At 43.4% G+C, this 18,235-nt stretch overlaps 1 pseudogene; it reads left to right on the top strand.

Moving 5' to 3' along the window:
* Positions 1–18,235, top strand: part of LOC138293885 (serine/threonine-protein kinase N2-like) — a 245,836-nt pseudogene that overhangs the window by 122,883 nt on the left and 104,718 nt on the right.

The following is an 18,235-nucleotide window of genomic DNA, read 5'->3' as shown; positions in this document are numbered from 1 at the left end:
TCCGACAAGGACGGTAGCCACATCATCTGCACTCTTCGCAGTGGTGCCCCTGCGGCATATTTGTAGAGCGGCCACATGGTCCAGCCAGCATACGTTCACAAAACATTACTGTCTCGAGGAGACGAATAACATGGACACAGCGGTGGGGCAAGCAGTGTTGAGGCATTTATTTCGTTAAGGTGAGCCTCTGGAGTCATCCCACCTCCGCAAACAGGGTAGGTGAGCAATGGTTCCTTATTCTAGTCAAGGTTAAACTTTTTTCTATTTTTAATGATTATTGTAGTTCTTGGTTATAGTAGCAAGCTAGATTCTTGTTGTAATGCAGAGATCTATGCTTATTGTGCCTGATTGTTATTTTCAGAAGAACATTGCTACATTACCATTGAATGCTAAATGGAGGTACTGGTACTCTTATTACTATTGTTATTCTTATGCTTGTTCTGTTTATAAGGGTACAGCTACAGGCCTACTTAATTGATGTTACTGCTCGCTACTCTAATTCAAGCATGTAAAACTATGAAAGATCCAATACTGGAGAAGAAAATTACTTACTTACCTGTAACTGTGGTTCTCCAGTATTGGTATCTTTCATAGATTCACATGCAACATGCCCTCCTCCCCCTCAGAGGCTCCCCTTCTACATGAACTCTTAACTTCACACTTGTACTAGAAAATCTGAGGGAAAGAGCCTCTGTTGGGAGTGTTCTAAAGGGTGGGGATGCCTGATTGGCTGTGGCTCAACTTTGTTTTTTTTCTCCGTTTTTTTGCTAAAGTACATGGATAGACTATAAAAGAACTTAGGTGGGCCATTGGGGCTTAGTGTGTAAAGTTTACAGCTATGTGTATTTGGGGTTACGGTGAAGCTCCCACCTCGACGACGGGGATGATTCAAGCATGTGAATCTATGAAAGATACTAATACTGGAGAACCACAGTTACAGGTAAGTAACTAATTTTATTTTGTAACACTGAGTGTTTTCTTTCATGTGTGTAAGTGCTGTGTGACTACAGTGGTATTGCATGAGCTTTGCATGTCTCCTAGATATGCCTTGGCTGCGCATCCATAGCTACCTCTAAAGAGTCTGGCTTCTAGACACTGCCTACACTACACTGAGAGGGGATACCTGGACCTTGTATAAGGTGTAAGTACCTTAGATACCCACCTCACACCAGGCCAGCTTCCTACAATTCAAATGATGCATAACAATGATTTCAAGAAAGACAAGTTTCTCTTTCTATTATGGTAGCTTTGTTAGCATTCTAAAAGGTATGTAATATACTGCAAAGTTTTAAAATGCAATTTTCAGTAAAAGAAAATTTAAAAAATGTAATCATAGATAGGGTGTAATGTTTTATCTGCATTTAAAAATTGCAATATTTGGTATCAATGTTTTTTAAATTAAAAAGGTCTGCCAAGCCGCTGCTCCCAAGTTTGACTATGGAAGTGCTTATGACTTCCTTGAGAATTTTCACAAAGCATATAGAGGATTGTTACAAAAGGGCATCTACGGCTATGTAAACTCATGCCACGATGTAGATGCCAAATACAGACACCACTCATTGACTCAGTATAAGAAGTCTCATGATAAGCAGCGTAACAGTCAGACGTCTAATTTACATCAGGAGCATTGTTACTGCATCATTTTTTGAAGCTTAAGCAAGTTGATATTTATTGTGACCATAAAAAAGGATGACTATGATTGGAGATTGGACAAAAATTCTGAGGATACAACAAGACATGAACATGTTACAAAACACTCAAAAAGAAGCTGCCAATAAAATGCTTCTAGGCTTTTGGTCAAGGATCAGTTCTTTTCTCGTTTTACTAACAATTGGAAGCCTGGAATTAGGCTAACGGTGTTTAAGTAGTCTGAACTAGACACTACAATCCTTCGGTACTTAGGTATGGCCTTACTAAATGAGAACATTGCTGTACACCACATCCCTACCTTTTTACTGTAAATCTATCCAGGTTCTCTTTCAGGGACTTTCTTTAATATTCCTTAGCAGTAGAATATGTTGGTGCATCTATACAAGCCCGGAACACTTTTCATAAAGAGAAATATCTCTTATTAACAATATCTCAATTTCAACCTTTTTAACTAATGAGCCTTAATGTGCCCTTGTGCCAGAGGTATTTTGCACTATTTGGCCTCTGTATCAATAAAACAGGTTTATAATGCGTTTTAACGTATTAAAAACATATAAAGACTTTAATATTTTATTGATATTGCTTAGTGCTTTGTTTATTTATTCAAACAAACAAAACTCCTGGAAAGCTAATCAAGCTATGTTGACCTGAATGTCTTGAGTTTTACAATACAACATATATATAGGTTTCCATAAGGTTGAGGTCTGTGCAGGCAAGTGTGTACTATTTGTATATATCATTAGATTGTGACAGAATCAAAGAACTAAATAATCCTGTTAATGTGCAGCACAAATATCCATTGGTGGGAAGCACCTATCCTGCACCCTGATCTGTCCAGTGGATATTGTTTGTTATCCATTGTGGGGATACAGGGACATTACATGACTTCTGAAGATTGCCACCTTAACCTGGAAACCTCCAGGAATGGGGAGAATCTGAGGCTTCTGTGTCCTGCCATAGACCAGAAATATTTGAGTAGGCAAATAATAGACAAAGATTGAAGGCATAGGGTGCTGCACACAGCAAGTGATCATGGCTGAGGATGTCAAGAACGTTGCTTTATGACCGCTTTTATTTTCAGATCAGATGGTCCTTTGTTGGCAGAGCTTTGCTTCTACTTAAGGTTTCTAATAAAGCATCTGTACCGGAGCAGCGCCAGGATTTCATTCACCAGTCATTCTTCAAAGTCAAAGTATCACCATGAGCAGTGATCTGTCTTACTCGAGAGATCATGAACATCGCCAGACCTGTACCTGTAGTTGGATCCAGGACTAGGGTATTGGCTGGCTGCACTGACTTCCATCTAGTGGATCCCTCTTGATTCACCCTGTATTGAGAATGGTTCTCTGTGTATTAATCTTGAGGAATCACTACCGGCCAATGTGTTATGCAAGGAATGGGAAGTGACTGTGCTCTGTAGATCCTTCTGACTCTTCCTAGAAGGGAAGGCCTAGCACACTGCCCTGTTATAGCACCAGTACGATTGCCTCCAATACAGACATTCCATAGTGTATGGATCCTTGTCAAGATGGCACACAGGACATGCTTAGTGTTTCCACTGAAGAAGATGGCATTAGAATTGATAGGTTATGTAGCTTGATAACTAAGTCTCTCTAGCTTCCGCTGATGTGGTGGAAGAACTGTCATTGGTTGAATGATGGATCTTCTTTGATGACCTGGTCTTGGGATCTATAACGTACAGGTGACGCTCCTTCTGTAGCCACCTTGCTCCTTCACAGAATAGAACATGAGCTATGTCAGATGTCTGCTGTGAGGGGGTCACAGTTAGACATAAGGAAAAAGCCACAAGGCATAAAAAAACCTTCATAGATGATTGGAAGGAAAATGATTGACTGTAGAAGAAAACTGACTTAAGAAGAACTAGCACACAGTCCTAAAACCATGGCTGAAGTATCAGATCAACTAGAGCTGAATCTGGCTTAACCAACAAAGAAGCTCACAACTGTGTTGCAATACAGTGTTAGAACTTCTCTGCAGTCTTGTGTACCTCAAAGAACAAACTTAAAAAGACAGGAAGTAACATTGCACCAGGATGAATGGGTAAATACCTCCTTAAAATATGTGTAGCCATCTTGAATAGGGCTGTAACAGACATTGGTAATATCTGCCCTTAAACTTATTGAGGCCTGATAAACTATCTTATCAAACTGCCGTTAGCTTGGCTGTAACCCACGCGCTCCAGGAATCAAGTCAGCCAAGGAGTAACATCTACTGGCTAAGTGATGCAGCAGTAGCTTCAAAATTGGTCAGAACCCTCCATACCACCACATACCCAGCCACTGCCAGCAACCAAAGACAGTGCACCGGGAAGCCAAAAGGTGTGAGAAGGCTCCTTCAGTGCACAGAGCAGCCAAAATAACTGGCAGTGCAGAGCTTGGTTCCCGGCACCGCCTGTAGGAAAGATCAGGGGCTGCTCCTCCATAAGGGCGAAGGAGTGTAGCCCCCCTGCCAGCAGCGGCATCTGCAAATAATTTCCACAAAAACGACAATAAACCTTGCTCAATATCGTTTTGGGGGAAAAGCGGCGGGGCCACGGGGGTGACGAGCAATGAGGGGGTGTGCTTAGCAACCCCCCCTGAGAGCACATGTATATTTGGCCAGCCGTCTCGGGCCGGCCAAACACACATGCGCACAGGGCTCTCTTCAGCCCAGCAACACAGTCTACCTGGGCGCCCCCAGCCAATCCTGATGTTGCTCAGAGGAGCATCAGGATTGGCGCAGGGCAGGCTTGGGAGTCTGCACCTGCTGGCAGAGGAGAGGAGCAGAGCAGTTGTGAACGTGGCGGCACAGGTAAATGTATTTTTATTTTTTTATTTTTAAATGTAACCCTCCCCTCGCCTTCCCTTCCCCACACCCCCCCAACCACCCCGCGGGCGTCGCTGAGCATGCGACTTGGGAAAACAGCACCTTCGCAGAGTTGATGTCGTCAGAGGCATGTTTGTAAAAAGAACCCCTACTACTCAACATCGAAGCCCTCTGTTTCGCAAAGAAGTCCATTCTCTTTATCACCTTTAGCTTAGTGCTGTTTACTGGACTCTTTAGACATTCCTCCCTATGACTGAAAATAAAAATACCCTGACCTGAATACAACAGCAATGTTCTGCTTTACTTCAGCCAGCAGCTGGCATTGGGTACTGGCTCATGTGGAAAGATGAACTCTTTTTGGAATCCAGCCACCCCTTACATTCTTCAGTTGACCAACTTACCCATACAAACCCTGACAGATGCAGTGCAGTGTATTGACGTACATTGGCAAATGAGCTCATTGTTTTGGAGATCTTTGACCTTTTTAGATAAGCAGCAGTAAATCAATTCCATTTGAGTTAACAAGCAGCGTCATCCATATGTATATAGGACTGGCTGACTAGCAAACTGAAGAATTCCTTTTTGTCCAACAGTAAGTAGTAGACTGTCCTCTGCGCGCTTAATCACTTGCTACATTGATTTCTAGGGTGGTCAGGGGTATTAGAGGTAGTCTAAATGCAATTGTGCTAATTCCATCTTTGCCTTTTAAGGTTTGTTTCGCATAGCTGCCACTGTTCCCTTTTGGGGATCCTGTAAATGGTCTGTGTTGAAATTGTCTGCCGCAGTTACGGTGCAGAGTCCTGCATCCTCAGTTGACACTGTTAAATGTGTGCACATTGACCTGGAACCTGAAACTGTGGCGTTTCAAGGCTTGGCTTTTGGTAGAATTGTGTGGATATTATAATAAACCAAAGAAACTAGATCACCTTTCTTGAATTATGGCTACTGTTTTAAACTGGATCCGCTGTTTGACCCAGCAGAAAATCTTTAGATTCACCTTCCAGAGGCATTATGTTTATTGTCAAATACAGTTTATACTCGGCCAGGTTTATTACCATATGTGATCGGTGTTGCACCATGTGGGAAGCTCATTTGTGCTTTACAATTCTGTGCAGTTTTTCAATTGTATTGATATGCACTTGAGTACAGTAAGGAAGGACTGAAATTTGTGTTTCCTTCTATTGAGTGTCATCCATTCACACAGACTCCAGTCTTGTCTTGAGCAATTTAGAAATGTAATGTAGCCCATATGAGTCCACTGACCTCTGAAACTGGCCTTTTGCTATATATTGCATTAAGGGCTCTGCCCTGATAAGTCGTCACACTTCCAAAAGGAGAGACCGGTGCCCGCACTTGTTTCCAAAGATTGAACTTTTGTCAGAAGAATGTTTTTAGGCTTTTGACAAGGTCTGAGTGTCTGTCATTAACATTTGTATCCAATTATTTTTGGGACCATTCTTTCAAGGGGGCTCTTTTCAGGTAGTCTTTTCATTGTTTTTCTTTCCTATTAATCGGCCACATAGCTTGTTTCTCACCTTTTAACTACACCACTCTGTTGTAATCTTTTGTTGGTGGCTGTGCATTTGGGGCCACCTTTCCTCTTGCTGTGAAGGCCCTAGTTGACCCTGGGAACTGAAGTTGTTAAATGTGAGTACATTTCTTTCCATATGGTATTGTTTCAGCAGAACATATGGAATCAGAGCAGCAGCGCAGGGTTTAGCTTAAGCCAGTGAAGTTGACTTCTGTGGACCCCCACTTTATGATTTTTGGAACCCGGGGACCCCCACTGACTCATTATTGGAGTCCGGGGACCCCCCACTAAGTCATTACTGTAAGCTGGGGACCTAATCTGTTAATATTGTTTAATTTTCTAAGCAGTCGCGGACACCCTGAGGAGGCTTCGCGGACCCCCAGGGGTCCCCGGACCACAGGTTGGGAACCACTGGCTTAAGCTAATTACAAAATTATTTTCAGCTACTTCCGTTTTCCTGTTCTGCATATAGTCTATGGCTGATTTGCATATTTACACTGCTTTGCTAACATTGTTTACAGGGGGTTCTCAGGCTGACAACAGGAAATTAATTCAAGTAAATGCATGCATGAAAGATACTGGGGAAACAGTTTTTCTTCCTTTAAACTATTGCCCTCTAAAGCCAGGGCACGCAGCTTGATTAATGTTGTGTAGGTGTAAGATATAACCTTCATGTTTGTGCTTTCGACATGTAATTATAACCTGACCCTATTTCTGTCTCTCTACAGTAGCCAGATAAAAACAGAACTGACTCTACAGGACTTCAAACTACTTGCAGTTTTAGGCCGGGGACACTTTGGGAAAGTAATTCTAAAATGTTTGTTATTGTGTAACAACGTGGAATGTCTTCACTTTTTACTACTCTCTCTCTTTACATCTTTGCTCAGTTGTTGCCAACTTCTCCCAGTCACTCATTTTGTCCCAGTAGTTTAGGCAGGGTATTCCATTCATGGGTAATATGAAGAAATGATTGTAAACTTCATATCACTTCTAGACTTAAAACCTTTGAATACAGTAGTCCAATAGTTACCTCACACTGATGTTATTGTTATCATGTGTGCATTCCCCTCTGTGTTGTTTTTCTGCAATATATATTTTAATAGCTCTGCTGCCTTCAAATCAGCTATCTATAGTGTCTGTTTTAATATCGGATGGGGAAGCTCTGCCATCTAAGGGGAAGGTTTCGTTTAGCAGCGTGAATTTTTTTCTAGATAACATGATGCATTATTCCGCCATTTAGTGGTTGGGTTCTGAAGTGTTTCATTGCAAACTTTTCATATCAAGCCTATCAGACAGCTTGCCTCTCTGGTTGCGAAATACATATTGTGGGTAAGAACATCCAGGGCCCCCAGCCCACCCAATGCGTACCTGTACTAGTTTTCTTTTGCCTGCTTCCGATTCGATGGCCTTTCTATCACAACTTGTCAATCTTGGATTTGTCCCTCCCCTGTAGCATAGCCTCTTTACCTTCTTTCTAATTGGTTGCCTTCTCTGCTTCCACAGCTCACTTTTAGGGCAATACTTTTTTCTTTTTGCTTGAGCACTCCATCAGAGTGTATGTTTTTGCCAGCTATGTCTCTCTCGTTTACTTCTTCACCCACCAAATACTCGCCACCGCCATGCTTCATGCACTTCTTACCTAGCCCCATCTCATCCATTGCTTCACCCATTCCATTGTTGTGCTTGTTTTGTTTGTTTTTTCTGTATTTGCTATTCACTTCCTTCCACTGAATGGCTCTACTTTGTACATTTGCTGGCAACAGTCCAGGCTTTAACACTATTATCCAGCAGCATATAGTATCCAGTTATATGTGTCTGCACAACCTGCTCACACAACGTGAGCAAATCATAAGCTAAGTCTAATTCTGTGCAATCATTGCCTGCCTTAGTGGCTACAGCACTAACATTTGAATCAGGAGATCAGCACAGAACTGCATTGCATTTGCATTTACGTACTGCTGACTATCAGAGCAGGATTCATGTCCAGCACAGGTTTGTCGTCATTTTTCACTTTTGATAAAAATGTAATTTTTATCTTAAAAAAAAAAAAAAAAAACAAGAATAAATGTTGCCCTCTGTTTTCTGACATTTAGCTTCCATTCACCCCTTAGCTGCTGCCTCGTCCCAAATTGTTGAGCCCGTTTTTGGCTATATGGAATAAGTAGTTTGCGCTTAGGCCCCATAACGTTTTGTCCATATAAGCTATCCAAGCCAAATTTGTGTCCTCCTGTGACGCTGGGGACCCAGAGTTTGTGGCTTTCCATGGAGGACACCGAAAAAATGGCCAAAATACAGCTAAAAGTGGTTGTTTTGGGAAAAATGGCAAAAAAGTGCTGCAGAAGAAAGCATCTGTTTTTTCCTTGTAAATGGGATCAATGAAGGGTTTGCAGTGCTAAAATAACCATCTTCCCAGCTTTCAGGAACAGCCAGACTTGAATCAGAAAAACAAATTTCTCAACACAGTTTTGGCATTTTACCGGGATAAACCCCATTTTTACTTTTTTTGTGTGCTTTCAGCCTTCTTCCAGTTAGTGACAGAAATGGGTATGAAACCAATGGTGGATCCCAGACAGCTAAACATTTCTGAAAAGTAGTCATAATTCTGAATTCAGCAAGGGGTAATTTGTGTACATCCTTCAAGGTTTTCCTATGGAAACTAACAGTTGAAATAAAAATATTGAAACTGAGTTGAAAAAAACAGCCATTTCTGTCTGTTTGCTTCTGTATCTTTTTTCAACTCTGGCATATTTTTGGGAGCAATATAATGTTACTTCTGGTTGCAGGGATATGTAGGGCTTATAGGTTCATCAAGAATCCAAGGTCCCCAGAGATAATAAATGAGCTGCGCCTTGCAATGGGTTTTGATTGTATACCCAGCATACAGCAGTTCATTTGGTAAAATATAAAGAGTGAAAAATAGGTATCAAGGAAACCTCTATATTTTACCAAAATGAGCACAAGATATGGAGTTTAGAAGCAGTGATTATTTGCATATCTCTGAATTCGCGGGTACCCATGCTAGCATGTGAATTATAGAGCATTTCTCGAAATGACTTCTTTCTTACACATTGTCTTACATTTGGAAGGTTTAAATGTACAGAAAGACAATTGGCAGTAGCACTTGTTCTTCTATTCTGTGTTCCTTCAAGTCTCCCAATAAAAATTGTGCCCGCTACATGAAATGCCCCAAAACGCAAGGTATTTCCACTGAAAACTGACTTGATTTTGGCAAAGGGCCTTGCTGTGGATTTTGGCCTCTCGCTCAGCTGGCACCTAGGGAAACCTAGTAAACCAATACATTTTTTAAAACTAGACTCCTAGGGGAACCCAGAATGGGGTGACTTGTGGGGCTCTCACTGGGTCCTGTCACACAGAATCCTTTGCAAACCTCAAAAAGTGTCTAAAAACACATTTCCTTACATTTCAGCATTGCAAAGTTCTGGAATTTGAGGAGAGCCACAAACTTCCTTCCACCCGGCATTCCCCCAAGTTTCCTGATAAAAATTTTACCTCACTTGTGTGGGTAGGCCTAGAGCCTGTGACAGGAAACGCCCCAAAAGACAACTTGGACACATCACATTTTTCCAATGAAAACTGATGTGTTTTTTGCAAAGTGCCTAGCTGTGGATTTTGGCCTCTAGCTCAGCCGGCACCTAGCAAAATCTAGCAAACCAATAAATTTTTTAAAACTAGACACCTAAGGGAGTCCAGCATGGGATGATTTGGGGGCTCTCGCCATGTTCTGTCACCCAGAATCCTTTGCAAACCTCAAAATGTGGCTTTTTCCTCACATTTAAGTGATGCAAAGTTTTGGAATGTGAGGGGAGCCACAAACATCCTTCCACCCAGCATTCCCCCAAGTCTCCCAATAAAAATGGTACCTCACTTGGTTCAACCAAGTGCCCGCAACAGGGAAGGTCCTCAAAACATATTGTGGCAATAATGATAACTAAGGGGACTGTTCTAATTAGTCCTGAGATCGGGAACCGTTTAGGGAAACCTGCCAAACGCAAACATTTCTGAAAAGTACACATCAAGGGGAGTCCAGGGAAGTATCGCTTGTGACGATTCCCCAAAGTTATTTTCCCCAGAATGCCCTACAAAAGTAAAACGTGGAATAAAAACACTTTTTTTCATTGCATTTCTGTGATGTAAACTACAGGAATGTGCAGGGATCCACAAACTACTTACCACCCAGCATTCCCCAACTTGTTCTAATAAAAACACTACATCCTGCCTTGGGTTAGTACCTGTGAAAGGAAAGCATCACACAACGGTCAACGGTAGTCCTTACATGAGGGCTACTGTTGACCCTGGGGCGATCCATACCTGTCGCAGGCACTAGGCACAGACACACAAGTTGGGCAGCGTTTTTATCAAGGCAAGTGGGGAAACGCTGGGTAGTAGGAATTTTGTGGATCCCCACATATTCCTGTAGTATGTTTGACAGAAATGCAAGGTAAAATAGAGGTTTTTTTTCAGTGTTTCACCTTTGCAGGGTATTCTGGGTAAGAAACTTTTGGGGGATCCACACAAGCCACACATCCGTGGACTTACCCTGGTGTCTAGTTTTCAGAAATGTCAGGGTTTGGTAGGTTTCCTTATATGGCTGCCAAGCCCAGGACCAAAAACGCAAGTGCCCGCCTTACAAAACAAGGTTGTTTTTGTGATAGATCTTTGTGTTGTCTCCACAGTACGATTTGGACCTTTCCCTGTCACTGCCCTTTGCCAAGATGGGGATTACCCAAACCGTGCATGTCGTCCAGTAGGACTGCAAGGTGGCATTGTACACTAACTCCATTTTGAGCGTTAGGCCCAAAAATATCTTCAACTCTGCCAGCGAAGTGGGAGTCCACTGGCGTGTCCTAGAACGGGGCCCTAGAGTGCCTCTATGCTCCCTCAGAATTTGTTCTCTGCACAAATTTGTTTGCTGCACAATTTTCTGAAGGAAGTCAACATCCCAAAAGTTGGCCGTATCGACTTTACATCCAGCATCACCAATAAAAGGTGACATTTGTGGCTGAACTAAATTGGGGGGCTGCCAAGAGAGTCTGTGATTGCCGCTGCACACATGTGCTCTCTGGGTTGGGCTAACCTGCTGTTGTCCCGCTGCACAGACTGTGCTTGCAAAGGGTCAGCATGACTGTCCTCATCGTCTCCATCATAATCACTGGAAGGGGAGTTGTCAGATGGGACTCCTCTGACTGAAATATCACTCCCAGAGACTGCTCCATTGTCCTCTCCGTCAGATGTGGTCTCACTATCTGCTGTCTCAGTCTCTCATCCTGCCTCAGAGCTATCCTCCATAACCCGAGTTAGGGCTTGAGCAGCAGTCATCCAGCGAGATGTCATCTCTGCTACTGACTAAACTGTCCCTTTAAAACACTAGCCTGTGTAGACGGTCACAAAATTTCTGGTGTGTCAGTCACCTTAACTTTGCTTTTTCCCTCAATCAGCAGGTTCTCTGAAGACCCTGAAAAAACCCCAAAAAGACACACTATTACTTCACCTTACCACATACCCATCATCCCAGCCTTCAGCACTGGTGGCGCCCAGTCAGACAATCATTTTTGGTGCTCCCAGTCCCATGACCACCTCCTCGGATTCCCTCACTACCACACAGCAGAAGTGCACTTCATCTTTCCATAGCCTGCCTTGCACATACATTTCATTTGTTTTAAAGCGCAGGTAATGGCTGGATTTACTAATCCACTCAGCTATTCATATAAAATACAGATCTGTTCTTTGCAGCAGGCATATACACCTTCTTTACTACTTTATGGCATCAAACGTCTGATCTCTTTCTCTACCAAGAACATAATCACAAGAGTTATCTTGACATTTATATTGCTGCCTAAAAGCTAGGGTCGAAATACGTTGGTTTGAAAACGGGCGCTGCGAGACAACCGGTGGGCAATATATATATATATATATATATATATATATATATATATATATATATGTGTGTGTGTGTTCGATGGCATTGTAGCTGCAGATACACATGCTGTGCATACTTCAGCTATCTAGTGTTGGGCTCGGAGTGTTACAAGTTGTTTTTCTTCGAAGAAGTGTTTTCGAGTCACGGGATTGAGTGACTCCTCCTCTTCGGTTCCATTGCGCATGGGCATCGACTCCATGTTAGACTGTTTTCTTTCCGCCATCGGGTTCGGACGCGTTTCCTTTCGCTCAGATAGTTCAATTCCGAAAACTTTGAAAACGCGTAATTTTTCGACTGTATTGTATCGGTCGCTTTACATCTTCTATCGACACTTCGGTACCGTCGGAACAGACATCTCTACTTGCCCTTCGGGGCGTGGATGCCCAACTCGGGCCTGGTCGGGCTGACCGTGTCGAAGCCTCATGGATCGGACTCCATTCCGATTCTGTCCTCGGTGCCACGCCAAATTCCCTTATACAGACCAACACCTTGTCTGTAATCTTTGCCTTTCCCTAGATCATCAGGAAGAACATTGCGAGGCCTGCCTATCCTTCCGATCAAAAAAGACACTTCAGGACAGAAGAGCATGAAGGCTCGAGATGGAGTCAAAAAGCTCTGAACATCTCGACGTCGAAGAGGAAGAGATCATGCAGACTGCACTCTCTGTTCGAAGATCAGACTCCGACCAGGAATCCGAGGAAGCAGGACAGCACGTGAGTACGCCTGCCACAGTAACTAAACCGAAATATAAGGCCTTGGGGATGCCACTCCCAGAAGGCCATGGCTCAACCCGAAAGAAGACACCCGGTGACCAAACCCCAGGTTCAGCACCGAAAAAGGCCACACCTCCGAAGCCATGGGAGTCGACCAAAAGCTCCGTCTCCGAATCGAGCAAACAACGCTCTTCCGAGTCAAAATTTCAGAAATCCCTTTCGGAGCCGAGACTATCCACAACGCCATCTTTTTCGATACTGAAAAAGCCAGCTTCGGAGCCGAAAAGAGCAGGTTACACCGAGGAGCATGGACTTTCTAAGACACTCAAAGAAAGCCAAAAAACTTCTGAGGAGGACTCCCAAATACTGCCAACACTGGAAGGAATGTACAAAAGGCAAGCCAGGATTTATATTAAGCTGGCAGAATCTTAACAGCACCTCCTCTAAAACCTAAGAGGAAATTAGCCTTTCGGGAGGAATTGGACACTACACAGCCTCCAGCTAAAGTGGCAAAGACAAAGGAGAGACCACCACCTCCTCAATTTACTCCTCCTCATGCTGCACACCTGCGTATCTCTCCTCCTACCAGTCCTGAACCAATGCACTCACCATCACATTCCTTTGACCCGCAACAAGATAATGTGGACCCATGGGATCTTTATGATCCAGATCCCATTCCCGGTAACGACCCAGACTGCTATCCCTCTAAGCCTTCACCACCTGAGAATAGTACAGGGTACAATGAAGTACTAGCTAGGGCTGCAGAATACCATAGTGTCACCATGCACACTGAACCATTGGAGGACGATTTTTTGTTTAATACACTATCCTCCACGCACACAACATACCAGTTGCTCCTTATGCTCCCGGGCATGCTAAAACATGCTGATCAAATATTTAGCAAGCCTCTCAAAGCAAGAATAACTCCCAGGGTAGAGAAAAAATACAGGCCACCTCCCTCTGATCCTGTCTATATAACTCAGCAACTCCCTCCAGACTCAGTAGTGGTAACCTTGTGGTTCCTTGTGGGAAGTGCTGCCAGGAAGAGGGCTAACTCACAGTCGTCAGGTGATGCACCCCCACCAGACAAAGAGAGTAGAAAATTTGATGCTGCAGGGAATAGAGTGGCATCCCAGGCAGCCAACCAATCGCGAATAGCCAACTCACAGGCGGCGTTGGCTAGATACGACAGGGCCCATTGGGATGAGATGAAAGACATAATTCAGCATCCCCCTAAGGAACACCAAAAGAGAGCACAGCAGATAGTGGAGGAAGGGCAAGCCATCACCAATAACCAAATTAGGTCTGCCCGAGACTCAGCAGATACAGCTGCCAGGAGCGTCAACACTGATGTAACAATCAGGAGGCATGCAAACCCGAAATCCAACAAACGGTGTTGAGTATGCCGTTCAACAAAAAACAGCTTTTCGGCCCAGAAGTGGACAATGCAATTGAAAAATTGCGTAAGGATTCAGACACCGCAAAAGCGATGGGTGCACTATACACCACACAATACAGAGGATCCTTTCAGACACCTCAGTTTAGAGGTGGATTTAGGGCACATTCTGCAGAGGCATCCACATCACAGCCAAAACCAGCCTACCGACCTCAATACAAATGAGGTGGTTTTAAGAACACATATTCAGGCCAGTACCCCAGAGGTAGAGGGAAATATCAAACACCTAAACAAGCCTCACAAAACACTAAACAGTGACTTGTTTCATTCCCTTCCACTCCACACCTCCCCAATGGTTATTGCCTAGAATTGATACAAACTCCACCAAACATTCCACCAAAACCATACAAACTATCCACAGAACATATCAGTCTGTTGAAGGAAGAAGTCAAATCTCTATTACTCAAACAAGCAATAGAACCAGTGCCACAAAATCAAGTAGGGACAGGAGTTTACTCCTTGTATTTCCTGATTGCCAAAAAGGATGGCACCCTAAGGCCAATATTAGATCTCAGGACCCTCAATCTTTACATCCTGTCAGAACACTTTCACATGGTAACTCTCCAGGATGTTATCCCACTACTCCAAAAACACGATTTCATGGCAACATTAGATCTCAAGGATGCGTATTTTCATATACCCATCCATACGGCGCACAGAAAATATCTCAGTTTTGTGATTCAAGGAAAGCACTATCAGTTCAAAGTGTTACCCTTCCGAATAACAACAGCTCCAAGGGTATTCACAAAGTGCCTAGTGGTAGTCGCAGCCTACCTAAGAAGAGAACATATACATGTCTTTCCATATCTAGACGATTGTCTAATAAAAGCAAACAGTCATACGCAGTGTCAAAACCATGCGCATTACGTAATACAAACTCTGCACACACTCGGGTTCCCAATAAATTACCAAAAGTCGCGACTACAACCTGCACAAATACAACAGTATTCAGGGGCAATCCTTAATGCTCAAAAAGCGCTAGCAAGTCCAAATACGCAGAAAATACAAGCATTCCAAAATATAATTGCACACATACAGACAGGTCAACAGCACACTGTAAGATTTGTCATGAAAATATTAGGAATGATGGCATCATGTATTGCAGTTGTTCCACATGCAAGACTAACCATGCAGCCCTTAAAACAGTGCCTTGCACAACAATGGTCACAGGCATAGGGTCAACTTCAAGATCTAGTGTTGATTGACCGCCAAACATACATGTCCCTTCAGTGGTGGGATTCCACAAATCTAAACAAAGGTCGGCTATTTCAAGACCCTGTGCCTCAGACCATAATTACAACAGATGCATCAATGATTGGCTGGGGAGCTCACCTCAACAATCACAACATCCAAGGACAATGGGATGCCCAACACAAACAGCTACACATAAATCACTTAAGAGTTGTTAGCTGTCTTCCTAGCTCTCAAAGCTTTTCAGCCTCTTTTCACTCAGAAGAATGTCCTAATCAAAACAGACAACATGACCACCATGTATTACCTAAACAAGCAGGGAGGGACACATCTGTCCCAATTCTCCCTCCTAGCTCAAAAAATTTGGAAATGGGCAATACACAACCAAATTCACCTGGTAGCACAATACATTCCAGGGATACACAACCAATTGGCAGATGTTCTCAGCAGAAATCATCAACAAACACACGAGTGGGAGATTCACCGTCAAGTACTTCAAAAATACTTTCACCAATGGGGAACACCAAACATAGATCTGTTCGCCGGAAGCAAAAACGCAAAATGCCAAAACTTTGCATCCAGACACCCACATCCCCTATCCAAGGGCAATGCTCTATGGATCAATTGGTCATGGATATTTGCTTACACTTTTCCCCCTCTCCCACTCATTCAATTTGTAGTCAATAAATTGCATCAAAACACACTCAGTATGATACTCATAGCACCACCGTGGGCACGTCAACCATGGTACACAACATTGTTAGACCTGTCAGAAGTACTACACTCCAAGCTCCCAAACAGACCAGACCTGTTGACACAAAACAAAGGGCAGATCAGGCATCCAAATCCCAACACACTCAAACTGGCGATTTGGCTCCTGAGGTCATAGAATTTGGGTATTTACAGCTACCATCAGAATGTATGAAAGTGATTAAGCAAGCAAGAAAACCCACTATTAGTGCTATGCTAACAAATGAAAACAATTTGTATATTACTGTCAATCTAAACAGATTGCCCCTCTTACAGCATCAATACAAGATATTGTATGCTATTTACTTCATTTACAAAAATCAAATTTAGCATTCTCTTCTATAAAAATACATCTTACTGCAACTTCAGCATATTTGCAAAATGTACAGTACAGCTCTTCATGGAAGGCTTAAAACGCATCATTCCACCCAGAACACCTCCAGATCCTTCTTGGTATTTAAACATAGTGCTTACAAGACTTCTGGGCCCACCATTTGAGCCTTTGCAGGCATGTCAGATGCAATTCTTAACATGGAAGGTTGCCTTCCTAGTTGCAATTACATAATTGGGAAGTCGGTGAAATTCAAGCTTTCACTATTGAAGAACCGTTCATACAAGTACACAAACATAAAGTTGTACTACGAACTAACCCTAAATTTCTACCAAAAGTGGTATCACTTTTTCATATTAATCAAACCGTGGAACTACCAGTCTTCTTCCCACAGCCAGACTGTAGCAGAAAGAGCCCTGCATACATTTGATATTAGAGCCTTAATGTATTACATAGATAAAACAAAATCATTTAGGAAAATGAAACAGTTATTTGTGGCATTCCAAAAACCACATACTGGTATCCCTATTTCAAAACAAGGTTTAGCAAGATGGATTGTAAAATGCATCCAAACATGTTACCTTAAAGCTAAAAGGCAGCTCTTAGTTACACCTAAAGCACATTCCACACGGAAAAAAGGGGCTACAATGGCTTTCTTAGGAAATATACCAATGGCCAAAATTTGTAAAGCAGCTACTTGGTCAACACCACATACATTTTCCAAGCATTACTGTGTAGATGTGTTAGCAACACAGCAAGCCACAGTAGGTCAAGCTGTACTAAGAACATTATTTCAAACAACTTCAACTCCTACAGGCTAACCACCGCTTTTATGGGAGGTAAAACTGCCTTGTAGTCTATGCATAGCATGTGTATCTGCAGCTACACATGCCATAGAATGGAAAATGTCACTTACCCAGTGTACATCTGTTCGTGGCATGTTCCACTGCAGATTCACATGCACCCTCCCACCTCCCCGGGAGCCTGTAGCCGTTTAAGTTCAACTTTCACTTGTACATATGTATATATATGTTCGGTGGCATGTGTAACTGCAGATACACATGCTGTGCACGGTTCCTGCCATCTAGTGTTGGGCTCGGAGTGTTACAAGTTGTTTTTCTTCGTAGAAGTCTTTTCGAGTCACGGGACCGAATGACTCCTACTTTTCGGCTCCATTGCGCATGGGCATCGACTCCATCTTAGATTGTTTTCTTTCTGCCATCGGGTTCGGACGTGTTCCCCTTCACTCCGGCTGTTCGATTCGGAAAACTTATAATTCACTGGAATACGTCGGTATTGTTCACGATCGCGCCCCATCTTGCATCGACACCTCGGTACCGGCGGGCTCACACCTTTAGTTGCCCTTCGGGGCACCCGCGCCCAACCTGGTCCTGGTCGGCCTGACCGCAAGAAGCATCGAAGCCCCATGGACCGTACCCCGTTCCGATTCTGCCCTCTGTGCCACGCCATGTATCCCTACACAAACCAACATCTGGTCTGTAATCTGTGTTTGTCTCCAGATCACCAAGAGGATACTTGTGAGGCCTGCAGATCCTTCTGTTCCAACAAGACCTTGAGAGACCGAAGGGCGAGAAGGCTACAAATGGCGTCCAAGAGAACCGAATGCCTCGACGCGGAAGAAGAAGAGATGATCCACACTGCTATTTCCGTTCAAGGATCCGATTCGGACGAATCCGACGTCGACCGACCACCGACAGCGGGCTAGCAGGTGAGTACGCTTGCCCCGACCCAGAACAAGACCAAACAAAAGGCCTCGGGGACGCTACTGACTGAAGGCCACGGCTCCACCCGGAATAAATCAAGTGGTGACCAAGTAACTCCCCGGGAG

This window comes from Pleurodeles waltl, chromosome 4_2 (genome assembly GCF_031143425.1).
Source record: "Pleurodeles waltl isolate 20211129_DDA chromosome 4_2, aPleWal1.hap1.20221129, whole genome shotgun sequence".
NCBI classification, from domain to species: domain Eukaryota; kingdom Metazoa; phylum Chordata; class Amphibia; order Caudata; family Salamandridae; genus Pleurodeles; species Pleurodeles waltl.
The sequence above is the reverse complement of the archived record's forward strand: the minus strand, read 5'-3'. Positions and strand labels throughout refer to the sequence as shown.